At 35.2% G+C, this 18,941-nt stretch overlaps 1 protein-coding gene across 2 annotated transcripts in view; it reads left to right on the plus strand.

The window, feature by feature from the left end:
• Nucleotides 1-18,941, plus strand: part of GRID2 (glutamate ionotropic receptor delta type subunit 2) — a 690,114-nt gene that overhangs the window by 210,559 nt on the left and 460,614 nt on the right. The gene's annotated exons all lie outside the window — the stretch shown is intronic.

Here is an 18,941-nt window from a genome sequence, read left to right on the forward strand (position 1 = left end):
ATCCATTGTTTGGTCTCCTTAAACCATTCAGCAAATGTCAGTGAACGTCATTGAGTGCAATTTTTTCCTCATTGAGAAAATGTGACACACCTTTGATTTATCCACATTTCCATGTCAGACACCATTTTGTCAGACTGCCCCTCTGCTGCCATCTGTCACATGGCAACAAAATGTAATGGAATTGTGGTGGGAAGGTTCAACCTCTACTGCCATATCACCAACATCTAACTCTGATGTCGCGGGCCAACATAATAAAATAGGAAGCATTACTTTCAGAGCAGTCTTCATATTTAATGTTCCTAGCATGAATTGTAATTCATGTGAATTACTTGAAAACTATGGTACATTTCTATACAAAATTTTTATTTCCATAGGTACTTAGCACTTAGTTCACCTATAGAAGATGCATGCTTATTTGCCTAATGTAACATGAAACCAGCCTTACATTGTGAAAGTAAAAGAAGAATAATGCATAGATAATAGTGTTCGGGTGCCTGTGATAAAAAACACTTTTTTTAAAAAAATCTTCTAGTGAATTTAGTAAAAGCTAAACAGTTTAAGCCACAGGAAATGGAATCTAAAAAATCAAAAGATTTCACGATTATTTTACTCCTTCTCTTTTTGTTATCTTCTGTATACTTGTAGTTGGTAGCTGGTATGTTAACCTCATTCAGAGGATTCCCTTGTTTCCATCGAAAAGAGAAAGCAAGGATTTAATCAGTACTGCCCTCATTAAAATCCTTCTAATGTAATCTGTTGTTCTCAAAAAGCTTAGCCTCAAATCTACCAAATGTATTTTAATTATGTTTTAGATGGATTGTGTCTGGAACTACACTGTTGCTGAAGTAAATTAATCCATTACATCAGACAGTTCAAATTCTTTGTATGAGAATACATATAAAAGATTCACAGACTATCTAAATGCACTTTTAAAACAATGGTTTCATTTACTTCATCTTTTTATTTTTTTGTCTGTCATCTCCGCATGGGGAAAAAAAAAAAAAGATGTTTTTTGCTTCGGTGTATTTCATCTCATAGGTGAAGATGTTAGCAGTGATGTTTACCACACATGCATTCAGTAGTGATGCAGTATTAATTTATATAATTTTATCTAGAATCTTACCAGTAATAGAATTGCCACAATGAAGTATTTACTACTGAAAGAATGCAATAATCTGTAATGTTATAAATAAATAAATCACCTAAAGAATACTATTCTCTAAGAGTTCATTTTCCTTGGAAAATGGTCACTTTCTGTTTAATAAACAAATGCTAAACAGTTGGGGAAGGCAGTGTTGACCAATTCATTAATCTTTTTAAAATCTTACAAACTACAGTTTAAATATGGTCTTCAAAGTGCCTCTACTTATTTCAATTAGTTTTGAAGTGTATCCTTTCCCTCTGACTGTGCCTGTAATTTTGAACCCAAGAGAGCTGTCTGGTCTTCAGATCTTAGATATGTTCCTTCTCCATTTCAAAATAAAAATCACTGCCGTCCCTCTTGTACCTCCTCATTTTAATGAAAACAAGAATTTGAGGCCTTGTCACAATTTTTCCTTCTTCTCCCATCCGGACCCCTTGGGTGAATGGGAAACTGGAAACCTGTTGGTGTTTGGTCAGCAAACAAGTCTGGATGTGTCCTTTTACCTGTGTATATCTGTGAGGAATAGGAGAAAATAAATATTACACATGGTTAGACCAAGATTTTAAAAGATAAATATTTCATAAAACACAGGCTAACGTTGAAAAGAACTGAACATTCAACAGTTCATTGGTTAGTTGTTCATCACATGAAAATCAAACCTATTCTTTTGGCAGCTACATGTGTACCTAGGAGCTCATCTCCAGGGTGTCTTAGTTCAGTAAGTCAGAATATGAGATTTCTGAGAAAACTGAAATACCTCTCCTCATTCCATTATCTGTTCATGTCTTTCAATAGAAGATTTAAAAAAAAAATAGTAATAATTAAATAAAAATTCAAGGTAGAAGAAGGGGAAGGGCAAAAGGGAGAGTTGTGTCCAGAGAAAAGATGAGAGAAATATTTCACTTGCTTTAATATTTGCTGATGCCTTTTCTAAATCTCTCTTTTCTCATTCCTTCTTGCCAATTTATGGGAGAGGAATGTTTTCAGATATCAGAGATGCAGTAGCAATTCCAGTAAGAAATAGAAGAGCCACTACAAATGTTAATTTGCATCTTGGAGGAGCAGCCACCTCACTTTGACAGTGTCTATGTTGACAGATCCTGATTCTTTAGTTAATCATGAAGTGCTGAACTTTCAAATAGAAGAGTGCATTTCCCTTGGGTATGGCTAGATTAGGAACCCTAGTCACCCAGGGCCCAAAAGAATAGGATTAAAAGCTTGGCAGACAGTGGCATTTAAATGTACTTTGGCCTGTGCAGCAGCACAGAACAAGTAGAAAACTGAGCTACAGAAATAGTTGAGATCTTGCTGCTCTGCTTCCGGTGTTTTTGTGTGTATGTGTATTTTTTGTGTGTTTTGTTTTTTTATTCCCCATCTTCCCCCAGATATTAAGAGACCACCCACTGACATGCATCAATTCTTGCTAAACAGTTATGAGACCAAAGAGTGGAGGTGAGCACAGTGCGGTGGTAGGTGATGCATTTCAGCAGTGACAACAGTAGGTCACTTCCACTGGTGCAGTTATTTATAAGTGTGCCACAAGGCTCTTTTTCATTGGTGATAAAAATGCATATCTGCTGATAGTTCATTGAGGAAAAAAAAAAAAAAAAAAAAAAGTGTTTTGTAGCTGAGAATTTGCTCAATCAAATAGTGTTGTGCTCTTTGTATTTGCTGTAGTTTCCATGGAAGACATTACTTTTGGAGCAATCTACATGTAAACCATTAATTCTTTCTTATGTGCACCTTTTTTTAGAATTTGAACTTCAGTAGCTTTTTGTGTTCTGTAATCATCATCATTTCTATGCCTTATGTCTTTGCTCTGATTTACAGGTAGAACTTTTTTCCACTGAGCATTAGCATGGCCCTCAGCAAGGTTGCCTTACATTACAGCATATTGCATCAAAATTTACAGAAATGTGTTGAGGTAAATTGAAATTAATTAGAAGTTAGTGAGACTGTTTCAGCATATATTTTCCTCTGCAATTCTAATATCCGTTAAGCTTTCCTTTTCTATAAAAATGCTTGTAAAGATTCATGGGGGACCATGTATTGTGCTTGTCTGTATAATATCAAACTTCATTTTTGTTTCATTCAAAATGTTTTGCCTGCAGGCTACTGAGTACGTTTGTTGACCTGTTTTCTCATCTGATGGTTGCATCCTCCATCATAGGAAAATTGATCTAATATGTTCGCAAAGCTGAGAAGATTAAAAAAAAAAAAAAAAAAAAGCAGTTAAATATTTTTGGCTTCAGAGGGACATTCAGTACAGGCTCCAAATAAAGGTTTATTTAGCCTCTGTGAAAACATTTATTTAGTCAGGCCTTCAGACCAAACTTATGTCTACAATTTCAGGAGACACTTAACTGTAATAAAGTCTCAAAAAACTATTTTTTAAAAAAGATTTATGTCCCATTATACTACATTTATGGGGCAAGGTTTTGTAGAAGAACAGCTGCAAGGGTGGTCCCTGTGAGCAAAGCCTAGTGCTGCCTCCTGTCAAATGAGAGCTGGCTCCAAAAGGGACCTGCTGCTGGGCAGAGTTGGAGTATGAGGAGCACTGGTTGTGCTCTGGGAGAGCAGATTTAAGAAAAGGAGAATCTGCTGCACAAGAGCTGCTGTGAGAGAGAAATGATGAAACAAGAGAAGTAGCCCTGCAGCCACCAAGACCAGTGCAGAAGGAGGGCAGGAGGTGCTCCAGGAGCAGAGAGAGAATCTCCCAGATATGCCCATCGAGGTGCAGACTGTGCCCCTGCAGACCATGGGCACCACGTGGAGCTGATCTCCATGTGCAGCCATGGAGGAGCCTATGGTGCAGCAGTGGATTTTTCTGCCTGCTTTTGTAAAAGAAAGTGTGAATTCCTTTGTTAAGTCTTAAGCCAAAGGAAAAAAAAAAGAAGTTGGAAGGCTGAAAGATACTCAAGCATGTAAAACTTGCTGAAAAACGGCCGACTTACAGAATTGCCAATTCAAAGATTATTTAGCATTTTTGAAGTACAAAGGTGAGATATTCAAAAGAGAGAGAAATAAAAAGAGAAGCCAATTAATAGCCTATTATTTTTATTTTTTTGAAAAAAGTAAAACAGTTCTGCAGCTAAGTATTTTGAGAACTGCTGACACAATTGGTGTACATATTTTATGCGGCACTTTTCTTTGAAAGAGTATATTGAGTCATTTTTTATTTCTGTCAGTTCAACACAAACATAGAAAAAGTCCATTTTTTTTTAGTAAATCAGACCAGTGATTAGGCAAAAAAGTTCACCAAGTATAGTGAAATTATTCCCAGAAACTTTCCCACCTAACCTGTTTCCAGTTTTCCCAATTAAACATGATTTGGATCCTAAGAAATTTATGTGTATTGGAAAGATTCCCTGATATGACCTAGATCTCAAAGGTTATTCCCTCTGAGATTAATCTCCATTTTGAATTTGGAAAAGTTTTCTCTGAGAATATTTGTGGGTTCTTCAAAATTTCTTTTCAGAATTAAAAAAAAAAAAAAAAAAAAGAATAAAGTAACAAATGCAGTGTAATATGGTGAGTCAGCTACATCTTCAGTACTCTGATGTGCATCTTGATTCTTATCTGTGCACATATGAGGGTTGCTCCAAGAGTAATGCCTCCTATTTTGTTAGGTTGGGTCATGACTTCAGAGGTGAATATGGGAAGTATGGCAGTAGAGGTGAACCCACCACTGTTCCATTACTTTTTGTTGCCGAGTGACAGATGGCGGCAGAAGGAGAGACTGAGAAAATGGTGTCTGACATAGAATTGCATATGAAGCAAAGGTGTGTCACTGATTTCTTCCATGGGGAAAAGATTGGCACCCATTGATATTCATCAACAATTACTAAATGTTGCTGGAAACCAAAGAGTGGATGTGAGCACAGTGAGGAGGTAGGTGATGCATTTCAGTGGTGATGATAACAGTGAGAAAGACAAGTCATGTTCTGGACAACTGTGCAGATTGTTAGCGTGCAGGCTCTTGTTCAATGCTGGACAAAATGCATAGCTAATGGAGTTGAGAGTGTTGAAAAGTAGTGTTTTGTAGCTTAGAATTTTCTCTAACAAATAGTGTTACTCTACTCTTTGTTGTAGTTTGCATGGAACTAAATTGGAGACAATTTTGGAGCAACCTATATATATTTTCTTGTGTTAAATGTGAGACTAATTACTAAAATGTTTATGGCAATCATTTAATCATTGGTAACTTAACATCAAAAACTGTTTGTTTATTGATCAATGCATGTGTTTTCTTTTCTTGGTCTTACTAGATGCTACTGTGCTAGTGATATTTGCAATCTTTCAGTTTAATTTTTTTTATTAAGTTTACTAAGCTTGATATAAGCATTGAAGTCTCTCAATGGAATTAAATATTTACGCACCCTGAAGCTTCTTTTAGTGCTGCAAAATGAGAAAATGCAGATAAGAAAGAAAAAACATGCTCAGCATGTAAATTTATATTTCCAAGTAATAGGATTTGATGGGGAACATTTTTTTTTTTTTTTTTTAATTTATTTAATTCTTCTCTCTCCTTAGTGGTTAATGCAGTAAGAAAGTGCCAAGAATTTTTACAGTCAGATTTTTACAGTGGTGCTATACTGCTGGAAACACGAAAATGTCTGCCTCATCAGGTTATGTTTGACTATTGTGTGCTAGATTTCAAGAAATCCTCAGAAATCTAAGAATGGGATTTGTGTGGCTAACAACAATAAGCCATTTGTCTTTTGTTTAGAACAGGCTCTATCTACTGTGTTCCCATATACATACATGGAGCCAGATTCAGTGGGGACTTTGGCCTGCTGTTATTACAGAATTTGGACAAGGCATGTGTGATCTTCTCTCTGGTCTCCTACTGAACCCATGGTTTGATTGTTGGACTCTAAGAGCTTTTGATCACAAGCCCAGATTTCTCAAATAACAGATCTGAATAACCATGAAGAAGCTTTCGTTCTCAAGGTGTAATTATCCTGACTTTCCCCTTGCAGTATTTATTTTTTTATTATATTCCTTCTCTGAATATCTGATAGTACCAAAGAGCTTCAATACTGCCTTTCCTGCAAATATCCTCTCTGAGAAAGTTTTGTTGCTTCTTAGAATCGCATGAAAGCTCTGGGCATTCTTACCCAACCTGTGCCACAATTCCTACCCTCTATCTTGCCTTCTTGACATTCAGTTCTCTTGGTATCTCTTGTACAGGGCCATCAGTTCATAGATAAAGCTATTTCAGCTTATTCTGAGCGAGGATTTACTTTGCTTTGCCATCTTTCATGCAATTTTGCCCTGAACATTTTTTTCTGCCTTAATTCAGGCAGAATCATAGAATTATTAAAGTTAGAAAAAGCCTCTAACATCATCTAGTGCTATCATCAATCACCAAAGATTAAAAAAAATCAAAATGTTTATGATTTGCACTGTGCCGAATGTGATTTTGTTATTTTAATAACCATTACAATCTACTTTATTTTGCCTATTTTTCTGCTTGTGACTCATATTCTTACTGTAATTTGGATAATTTTTCAAAAAACTGAGGTTTACTTTTAGATATAGTAATTCACCAGGAAAACATATGTGATTATTCAAACAAACAGTTTACATTATATTTGCTGTCAAGCAAGCAGCATAATAGTGAGAATTTAGTGTCAATATTCAGTACTAGTATTAAAAGTTGAATTTCATATTGGCAAATATTTTGAAAGACAGTTGATAGAAAAAACTAATGTAAGAATACGCAACTAAAGAAAAAAAACCTTAGTGTTGTATGGAACTACCAGCACAGTTTATGCCTATGAATTCATCTTCAAAATAACTGGATAGATTCCGATCTCATTTATGGCTCAGACATTCCAGACGCTACTTTCTGGAACTGCTATTTGAGGAAGTAATTTTGGGTGTAGTATTTTTTCTGTACACTTTTAAATCTTGCTTGTAGCTCTTTAATGCTCATGCATTAGTTGCTGCCTTTGTTAATATTCTTAGAGACTGAAATAAAATCAAGGTAAGTAAACTGAAAGACAAATATCTAATTGGGTACAGCAACAAAGAGCACTATTGACTGTAAGTATCTTAATTACTGTATTTATTATAGATTTGTCTTAAAATTCAACAAACTATTTAAATAGACCAAGCAGTATTGATGATGGTTTCTGTTGAGTAAAACAGTAAAGCTACTGTTTTTCCATCTGTGAGAAGGCAGTCCTGTGTTTCTTCTCAATAGGCATAATTTCCATTGGACAAAATCCGAGCTAAGATCTCAGTTTCGCTGTCTTGCTCCAATGCGAGTAAGAATTTTATTCTGAACTTCTGCGATGATGAGCATGATACCCATCCTTCAAACCGAGAGTGCCTGGAGCCTTCTTACAGTCTGTTCTGGCAAAACTACTTCCTTGTCCTGCCATTTTCTTCCCAATTTTCTTCAGAAAAGAGGTGATAAAACTTAATTGGAGTCTTACCCAGAGTCTAGTGAACTGCAAAAATAGAGAACTCTGACTTCAGGCGCATTCAGTTCATCTGAATACCAACACTGCCTTTTCTGCATGAGTGTTAAATTTCAAACTTCACCAACTGAGAGACAGCTGGGTTCAATCTACTATATGGGTTTTCAATAATGTTACTTTGTTTTTAGTTTGTAGCATCAGCCAAAAAAGAGTAGAAAGGCATATTATTAGAAAATGTTTTTGATGGCAATAAAACATAGCAATATTACTCTGATGAAGTAGCAGATTTGCATTTGTAGTTGATATTGCTGTATTGTTTCTGTGTCAAAATGAAAATTCTGATGGTTTTAAGTATTCGTTATAATGCTGATAAATGTGAATGGTTGTACACAGAATTCTCACCTTAGTATTTAATTATCCCACAGAATTATAGGCATGTTTCAATGTTATTACTTCATGGTAAGATATAGGTGTATATGTTATATTGCCCTTGAAAAGAGTACAGCTGTTCTGCATTCCTCAATGAATATATATATATATATATATATGAATATATATATATATTCCTCAATGAATATATATATATAACATATATATAAACCTCTAAATAATGGACCTAAACTTCAGCTACTTATTGGGCCTGTTTTATGCACTTTCGCTTGGCTTTGTGATGGTAGCTGCTGAATTACCATAAGGAAATCAATGCCTTTCTGAGCAACATACAAGTGGAAATTTCACACAGACACTCTCAGAGCCCTGTGCTCTAGGATTGTTAATATACGGACCTACAAACTTAATCTGAGATTTCCTTACCTGCACAATTATTAACATGAAGCAGAAATTAACATTACGCAGTCTGTCAGTGCTCACCATGTGTGTGATGTGATGCCTTCTGACATTGAGTCATTTTAGCTTTCAGGTAACCTGGATCGGGGAGGGCATTAAAAATGTAGGCAGCTTTTCTCTTTGTAGTTCACTTTGCTGTGATGTGTAATTTCAGGATAACACATTAAGATACATGCAGAGTATTTTGCTGCTGACTGTTCTTTTTCTGTCCCTGTTACAATGGCCTCCCTAGCTGTGGTTCTGACCTAGGCCAGTAGTGGCCACAACAAGTCGCTGCCATGCCAGATGGTGGGGCCTGGATCTGGCTCTGAGTGGCATGGGGCAAGCCAGATTGCTTCTTACTGAGTGGCCCTGCAGCCTGAGCTACCTAATGTAGCACCTTGCCCTTGGTTTGTTCTGAAAAGAAAGTATTTTTCTTCTTCTGTGTCTTCTGCAGCCTATTATGTCTTGGGTGGCTCCTTAGAAAGCTGATGTGTCAGCTGTGATGGAAGCTGTGATGAAATGTAGTGTTTTGGCATTTGAAATGGACGAGTTTAAGCATTAAGTTGTGTAATTAAGCTGCTCTGTTTCCAGGAAGTTTTTCTCAGTTTTCTCGTTTTCATTATACCTTACCTGCCTTTTTCGCATGTGCCTTCTGTGTTCTCTCTTGAAGGAGAAGTGAGTGAATTGGTATGAGTTCCTTGCATTCTGTGACAGATGTTCTTGTCTTTGACTCCATCCTTTGTCTCTAAATTAAAATGGCATGAACCTAACAGTTTTTTTGAAATCTTGTTTAAATTAAAAAATCCCCTTCAAACTTGCTTAATTGTTTTTCTTGCTTATTGTTATTCAAGTATCTGAAATTTTCAATTGGCTTATTCACAGAATTTTCTTTTTTTCTGAATGGTCCATGTAAAGAAATTTCTCATATAAATTAAATAATATTTTCTACTACCATTCTCTACGCTTTTTAATTTTTTAAAAAAATCATATATTGCTACGATTAAATTACATGAGGATGTCAGGAAGTACTAATTTGACAGAATTAATCCACAGCTCTGGATCTAAATTCAGATTTTTGTGATAGTTCAATTTAAGGGGATAATTGTGTAATCCTTCTCTCATACCTTTAGTTCAATTTGTATTCAGTTAGACAGTGAGTGAAGAAATTTAATGGCCATTTTGGATTCCAAAGAAAGATATGAATGTACACAGTTCTTCACAACTCCAGTACAGATTGTCAGGTTCTTATGTTGAAAAGAAGCCATATTCTTCTCTAGAGTTTCTGATACAAACTTCAGTTCAAAATTGACATCCTTTCCCTTTATGTATTAAGTAAGCAAGTTATTCCTTGCATCAGATGTGTTTTATATTGTACCAGCTGTAGACACTGTCACTTCCTTGCTTCATTTCCTCCACAGATTACCTGTTGATTTGTTTTTCATGTTGCCTCGTATGCTTGAAATGGAGTACATAATCTTATGTGCCATGTAAACTTATTTGGCTCGAAATCCATTTGGTAACCTGGCTATTTTTGATTGGCCTTCCAACTCTGGCCTTTGCTTCTATCCTAGTAGTACCCTCTGGCTTTTTTGACTGTAGAAGTTTCAGTATTAATGTTTAATAGTTATGACCCAGGAAATTATGTAGTTATTCACTTATTTTTGGAAGCAGATTTGAAGCTTGTTTAAAAGAGCAGAGCCTGATTCTTCTCTTCTATAATACTGTGATAAATAGAAATAATATCATTTATAAGGAAAATCTAGATGTATGAAGTAGGAGAGGCAGTTCTATTTTTCACATAGTGCAGTCTTACTTCTACCACTCCATACAATACAAACTGAAAAAAATGTTTTTTTTTCCCACCTCTTTCAAAATGGTATTAACAAGGAAAGTTGTATAGACTGCTTGTTTCATTGTCTTACTTACATAGTTAGTAAAACTGCTCCTGTCAAAACAGACAGACAATAAACAAACAAAAAACTCAGAAAAAAAACACAAAACAAGGAAGGGTGTTCATGTATTTTGTATTAAAGATTATGGCATTCAAGGGTCGTTCCAGGGATGTCTGTTGTTTGGTGTTATTTCGTAAATCAGAGCTTAGTTGTTGCCATACGAATAGAAGTTACCTTACTTTCAGCTACACCACTTGTAAAGATCAGAAGTTGTTCAGCACACCTTGTCACGACAAAGCCATTTTTATTTCACTCAATTTCATTTTTTTTTTTTCTCTCCGATGTCCATAAAATAGTATGTATGTGTAGGCTTGTAGGCTTAAGACTCTCACAATGTAAAATTAAGTGATCTACACTGAGATAGTATGTTTACTATAATATGCTGATATACACTGATTGGAAAAAAAATGTATGGAAATCTGATTTATTTCTGTTGAATTCTGAGGAAGATGATAGAGACGTTTAGAAATAGATGATTTAAAAAAGGATACAGAATGCTTTTGCTGTCGAATTTCCTACAGAATGCAGGAAAATTCTCCAAAAGGAAAGACAAAAATTTCTATTGAAATATCTTCGGAAACAACATCCCAATGTTTTTTAAATATGCATTATCTTTTTCTAACAACCTATTGAGAGTGTTGTATTAAACAGCCATTTCTGGTCTTGTAAGCACTTGCTTTAAATCTCCATATGATAGTAAAGTCTCACTTGCTTCACACTGATTAGTATAAATTAAATATAATGGTAATCAACCTCAGCATTTAGCATGTGATATGGAAATCTGTGATTTCCATTGATTGCGGTGAAATTATACGTATGCTATTTATGCAATATGCAAAAATACTTTTTACTGCTATTACTTGTATATTGTGCAATTAGAGTGCAACCTTAATCCTAAGAGGGTATAGAGTAGTTCGCAAATTATAACTTTAGTATGACAACAGCTCTTAAATGCTTGCTTAGCCTGAAGCACTGAAATAGTCGCACTACTGTTAGTGTAATTATTCCTGTTTTTTTTTGGCGGGATTTGGGGATGTCAATACCAACAGCAGCGTACAGTTAACGTTGAGTATCTTGAGTGTATCAGTAATCTTGCTGATGCTCAGCTGCACTTTTACTTCTTTGCAAACTACTCAGAGACACTCCTCTCACACCCTTTTTTCTCTAAGAGTGAGGATGTTTCAGCAATTGTCCTCTTTAGTTTCATATCCGTTGTTTACTCTTCTTAAACCTTGGAATCAGCTTCATTGTTGGCTTCACGAAGCTCTTACCCCAAAGCTCCCAAAGGAGATAGTTGTTTACATTTACAAATATATATATATATATTTTGTTAAGTGAAGGTGAAAATGTGAAGTTTGGAACTATTCTGCTCTGCTTAAGTAAGAAATCATGTGATCCTCAGATTGCTATGGTCTTGATCATTCCTAGAAGAATTATGTATATTTACAAGTCAAGCAATTTTGCCAGACTGATGCTCTCATAAGTGTCTTTTTTTAAAAGAGGTTTTAGTTTAGTTGCAAATCCATCACTGTAATTCAGATAAGTAATTTAATTGCTGATATAAAAGCTTTTCCACTAATGCATGTTTTTCATTTCTTTCAAAATACATTTTCCCCTTACATACAATAATAACTGTTAACTCAGCAGGTAGGCTACTCTAAAGTCTAAAACAAGTGTATCTTTATATAAAGCTAAGAGAATTCTAAGAGCAACAAAGAGAACGAAGCTGTGCATTAGCTGTAGGAAAATGATGAAGTAATGTCACAATACACAGTTGCTACAACCACTTAGAAAACCCTCTAGACAGGTGAAAGACTAGGAAAATGAGTACAAATTGAGAGAAAGCAGAAAAATAAGATATTAAAACCCTAGGAGAGCCCTTGTCAGGAATAAAATCTACAGAATGTTATACTAACATATTAAAGATGCATAGTGCCTTCTAGCTTCCCAGTCTGAAGTACTCTGCAAATTACTGGTGACACTGCTAAAAAGGCATTCACACACAAAAAGTGTCAGCTTTGTAAGACACAAGTAGGTAGAAAAGACAAATATTCCTCTACCAAAACTGAAACTGATCAAAATATGAGAGCCATTTCCCTTATGTGAACTGAGGAGAGTCCGAACAGACTGAGTTTGGAGATTAACCCCCTGCTGAAGAATTTTCTACTCAAATATTACATTAAATATATATATATATATATTTCCTGTTTTGCACTATTGTGATGTGTAAGCTTGAAGTCAAATTGTGTAAAATGAAGTATTGAAATTTAATTGAATATTTTTCTTTCCTGAAATTAGTGTTAATTCATTTGACTTAATATAAACTTCATTTCTAGTTTCAGATGCTAAGAATATGGATTAAAACTTATATACAAATATGTATCTTGTAAGAAAAAAATTAGAAACTAAAGAAAGGTAATTTTACTGATGAAAATTATGTGAAAATTTGGAGCAGGTCTTGTTTTTATATGTTCTTTTTACGCTTTCCTTAGTGACATTGTTATGAAAGGACACTTAGAAATCTCTTTGGAAAAGTGTGAAGGAGTCATCTCTTAGCTTTTTGCACATTGTACCTATCACCTATGTATTTGAAAAAATCAACAGAACAGAAATGTACCTTCCTCTAAAGGACAATTTTTTTTTTCATTATTATTTTTAATCTTCATTTTTGTATGCTTTTTTATGCTTATATTGGTGAATCTATGTGTCTTCATGATTAAACCTAGCATTACTTTCTGCAGTTGGGAATTCATGTGCTAGACAGGTCTGTTTATTAGGAGTTTTGAAAATCTACTGGGATTGATATGAGAGGAATTACTTAAGAATTCTCATTATTAGTTTCCTTTCAACTATTAGAACTAAAAGGGTTATTGCTTTCAGATCAAATTCAGATCCTTTGAGCTCTTATAAAAGCCAGGGTTAGGGCTGAAGTGCAGGTTTAGAAGAACTGCATTTCTTTTTGTGTCATCGGTGCCTTAAGTTTTGGATGATTGTTGGTATGGCAACAGTTGGCTTTGAGAAGGAGCAATAGTTGACTTTTGCTTTTAGTATCTCGAAAAAGTATAAGGCATTGGTCTGACTGAAATCTTATTCTGTATTTTTCAGGGTCTTGGGGAATAACAAAAATGACAGAATAAACAGTTTCTCGTTTTGGTTACAAGGTTCATTGCTGTTTTGTTAAGCTTGAATTAGGGATATGGGAGAAAAGATCTAAAATAGACATGTCTGCTAATCATGTAATATAGAGATAAATATGAAAACAAATGGATAACTTCATATTCACTTTGGTGCAGAGATGTGGGCAATGGACTCCTGTTAAAGGCAGAACTATGGTTAGCATCAGAGCACAGAAAATCAGTGACCAGATTGCCCCTTTTATTGTAGGACTGTCCAAAGCATTGGGTTCTAGTTCTTGTGTCAGAGGAATAAGTGTCCTGTATTCAATATTATGGGTTAGTTTTTGTTGTTTTTTTTGTTTTTTGTGAAGGTGGGGATACAAGAAGTAGAAAGAGATGGATGGCGGGAGATGAGAAAATGAAAAATCTGGAAGCTGAGTTTACTGAGCAATGACAGGAGAAATGTAAAAAGAAAACATAATTATTCACTGAGGAGAAACTTGAACCAGAAAACTTGAGTTAAATCTACAGTTAGAATTAAAGCTCTGAAGGCATTTATTTATGGACTCAGTGAATATTTCATAAAAGAGTAATGTTCAACTAAGCTAATGTGGAATCAGAAGTATGCCCTTGTTTTTTTTTTTTCTAGAAGACAGCATAGCCACAAGGAGAGAGAACGTCTTTAAAATCCTACTGATTTTTTAACATAAAGATAAATAGTACATAAACACTGATAAGAAGGTAACTTGAGTAGGTTGCTTAATCCAGTGGTTCAACAAATTAATTTGTTTCTACCCTACGAGAAATAGGACTATAAGCCTAGCACTTAGATACACCCCTGAGGTGACTTAGAAAGGAATGGCTGTTTCAGCTTACCCTAAATGACAGTGTTGTGTACAGGCTCACTTTAAACAGTGAACTTGATGTCTCGCAGCTGTGTTGCTGTTACTGTCACTATACACATGTTAGCATTCATAAGCAAGTGGATGCCAGAAAAGAAAATGATTGGAGCAAGGATTGACACTGCATGTCTATGTAATTAGCAAAGGTGATGAAAACACAAGTGAAAGTGTAAGCTCAGAGTTCATGCTTGAAGGCTGGTATACTTGGAAAAGATCCCCAGTGTGTGAAGATGTTTTTTGGAATGCCTTAGTAACAAATGCCGTGGGACTTTTTTTCCCCATTCAGAAATGAAAAATGTCACTGTAGTTGCCAGACCTTTGATCACTCTTCGCTGTGATCATTTCTGGGCTTGCAGTGCTCCTACACAGATGGTAAAATAGGCTGATGTGATATATCTCCTAAATGACAGTATTTCTTAAGCAAGAAAGATGCACAGTGTGCCTCTGTGAGAATTATCTATGTTGCTGTTGCTTAGCACGAGGTTCCAGGTAGTGACCTGCACCCCCTTTTTTTTTTTTTTTTTTTTTCTCCTTTCTTTGGAGTTGATGTGTGTACAGGAGAAGGAAGACTAATACCACCATTATATGAAGACTATGATTTAAATAGAGACATTGTAAGTTATAAACATGACATCTGCCTTTCTTGGCAGGAGAACTGAGAACCTGGAATGAGACTGTTTTGAAACTTTGGGGATTCATTTCAGAACAAGGTCAGAAACATAAAAGCAAATTACATGGGCCAGTCTGAACATTATTTTTCATTAAAAATCAGTGTCCGTGCTTACTGTTAGATGCAGTATTATGACCATATGTTAGGACTAAAGAAAAACAAAACACATTTGGAAATTGCCATTGATCTTTAATGAGTGTGCTGTGATTTAATGAAGCGTACAGCTTGTCCAGTTCATGAAGTGGAATAGATTTTTACTGGGGACATGCTGACATGGCAAATGCTTGGTACATTTTAACTCGTCTATTGTCATTTTGAAGGTATGGTTTACTACCACATTTAAGTTGCTTTGACCTCCATAACACAGCAACATGACAACTAGAACTTGAAAGGAATTCCTGGTGAAAGGAAAATTTGACTAATTATTGTAGCATTACTGTTTTTGATGATTCGTTTTAAACTGCATGTTGTTATTTTTACATGAGAATGAGATGTGAGAATGAGGTTATCACTGGTAATTTTCTGTGTAACAAAATGTTAACACCTATTCATAGTATAAGCATTTGGAATGAGTGGTACTAATTCACAATTAGTGAATTGTGAATTCACTAATTGTGAATTACACAAATATTTCAGGTTTATGATGTTTCTGACTGTTTGTCAAATTTCTGACTATTTTAATTCCATGGAAATCTGGTAATTCCATTTTTGTAATTTCTGGAAGTCCAATTTTCACACAGTTATCATTGTGAATGATCAAGCATATGGAAGAAGTCTAAGCTGAAGCAGGAACAACCTCAGTTGTTTACTCATACACTGATGTCACAAAATCACTAACAAAAGTAACAATGAGAAAACAAATAATGTAAAGCAACAACAATAACAAAGTTTGTGGGAATTTTTCTGACTGTCACTGATGGCAGCTGAGATAGTGGGTGATGCAGAACACTCCCTCTGCCTGATGCCTGCCAGAGAGCTCCAGAGGCATTGTGAAGCAGAGCCCCACTTGCTAAATGAGCAAGTCCATTATCATCATTTTCACTTCAGCCACTTTTCAGGAGGCTGAGGCCAAGTGCTGTGCTCAGCAAAAGAGAAAAGTACATATTTTGTCAGCTGAATACACGGGAGTTTGATTGGGTTTGCACATGCAGTGAACTCACAGTGCTAGCCAGTTTTTATTGCATTATTTTTGCAAAAGCAATCAATTGTACATGTCACAAGCCAAGTGAAAATTTGGTCAGTACTAGCATATTTCTTCTAATTAGTGAGCAGCTGAAATTTGATATATTTCAAAATATAAAGGAGAATCACAGGATGTAATTAGATTAAAAAAAAAAAAAAGAAAGAAAGAAAAAACCTCAAATGCTTCTGAAACTTGTACTTTTCCCATTGTGTATCAGGTGATTTTTAATTATTATTTTTTTTTTAACTTTTCAAATGTAGATGTCTTTCATGCTCTTTGCTTTCATGATCACCATTTCTTTTATTTCCAGAAACTGAAGTGTGTGCTGAAAGAGAAATACTAGTTTCCTGGTATCTTATATCTTTCTCTACACATCATTGTCAGCATATTGATTAGGTCAGACCCATTATGGATGTTCATAAATGTTTGCTTTATATTTGTAAACCTACGCTCCACTATAAAAGTGAACTAAAATTGCATTCTAGTGTTAAACTTCTTTACTGGATGCAGGAGTTTCTATGATATACAAGATCTTTGAAAATACGATGTTTTCAGAAGCCTGAGATTTTGCATATATATATGTATTTTTATTTCTCCGCTACCTAATTTAACTCACCTACTTATTGAATATTGAATTCTGGGATTTGAACTGAATCTTTAATTTAATTTTCATATTAATCATGAGCCTGAGTATACAGCCTCGTCCATCAGAATTGACAGCTCCCAGGTTTTTCCTCACCTAATGTGCAAAGCCTGAAGATGATGAACAGACATGACAAAAAGTTGGAGCTCATTTTTAAGCAGCATACAACTGTCATTGATTTTAGGTATTACTTACTGCAGTAGGCAATCCCTTTCTAAGTAGCTACTGTATTAAGAATTCACTGTTTTACACTGCTAGATAAGAAAAATGAATAGAAAGTACTGTACAATGTATATTCTGTTAATATAAAAAATTAAGCACTGAATTGACAACCAAGGCTAAGTTCCATTTTTAAAGCTTTGAAGACTAACAGGTGTGTAAGACAAACTTAAAAATGGAATTTAATCCCCTCAGCTATTGAGAACTTCTCTTATCCTCACAATAAGCTCAAGCAAAGGGACTGTGCTTGTGTCTTGTTAGGCATATGCATAATTCTTTTACAGAATCAAGGCCTTAAATTTGACTTGAAATAACATTGGCCTATTTGACGTGCGGGGATTAAACTGACTCTTTGTTCAGGTCTCCACATTGCAGAAGCTCTGAGCAGTTCTTTGCAGTCCAGGTTCACAAGTGACCTCTTACATACTTTTGTAAATAGTACTCATAGACAATAACACAAGTCCTTATGATATTTTTATTTTTAAGATTTTTTTTTAAGTTTTCTATTTGTCCTGTTGCTTTAAGCACTGACACACATTGCATTCTGTTTGTTCAGTTGTCATGTAAATACCCAAGCTGTATTATCACACACCAAAATGACATCCTATTTGACAACTTAAGGCTGTTCTCTGGGTATATGTGTTATGCCCATTTGACTGTTAATCACTGTAAATTTTTTTAGAGCGAAGAACGATTAATAATACTCCAGGTTTTAGAGGAGGGCAAGACTGTAATGACATGCTGTTGGAGCAGAAGAATAGTGCTGAATGTTGATGGTGATGATGGTCAGGTCAGGGCTTCTTCTCTGCTTTCTAGTGCTTACGGCAAAAGCTGCAGAGGTAAGGTTTGTTTTCAGTCGCTTCTTAATAGCTGTGGTGCTGTAAGGGCTTCTTTCCTTTAATGCACTGACCCTTCAGGGGTCTGGCAGAATTCAGTTTATTTTCTCTTCAAGAATAGAAGCAGGATAGTATTGCTCTACTACATGCATTTTGTCTGCATAGGTTCTTAATATGCAAGTAGTATCACACTTGTGTTAACTGTTACACAATTTGTTACATCATCCTAATGTTATCAGAGATTCTCCAAGTTGATGAAATCTGTAAAGAGGAATGACAGGATGTGCTTTGTGCATATCCCATACAGTGTTTATCTATGTACATACCTCTCTGTTGGTGGATTTCTTATGGTGATGCACTATTTCAGACATATTCCATACACAGCTATCGAGCTTATAAAGTAATGCTGACTTTCAGATTCTGAGTGGATGTTTCCCCACTGTCAAAAACTACTGGAAAGAATGATGGAGATGACGACGATTCAGAGCTTATCTTTATCTGTAATACCTTTCAAGATTCAAAAAGAAGAAATGCTGTACAGCATATACTAAAGTTATGGCCGTGTGTGAAATTTTCATATCACAAAATCCTCTCACTGTCTAGATTTAGAAATATTTTAATTCCCCCAGTATTTTTTTAGATGCATTAAAACAGCTGTCAAGCAGAATCTAGGCAAATTAAACTGCTTAGTGGCAATGTGTAATTCTGGTAATAATCCTGGTTATCCATAGACATTAGTTGCACTTAGAATTGCAGCTAGCAATTCTGTGCAACTGTTCATCATTGCTCTGTTTCAGACCAGAAGTTACAAAGTTGAAATTTTTGTCGCATGATGTATAACTGAACCTTACATTATCCACCATCAAGCAGCTAGAGTTGTATTTTTTATTACTTCTGGGTCTTTCAAGTAGTTGGGGTTTTGAAAATAAAACACTACATAAGACCAGTGTTCTTACTGGCTCATCAAAATGGACTGTGATGGATAGTTGATATTGTGTTTTCTTCTTGGAGTGTGCT

This window comes from Phasianus colchicus, chromosome 4, assembly GCF_987193195.1.
Source record: "Phasianus colchicus chromosome 4, bPhaCol1.hap1.1, whole genome shotgun sequence".
Lineage (NCBI taxonomy): Eukaryota > Metazoa > Chordata > Aves > Galliformes > Phasianidae > Phasianus > Phasianus colchicus.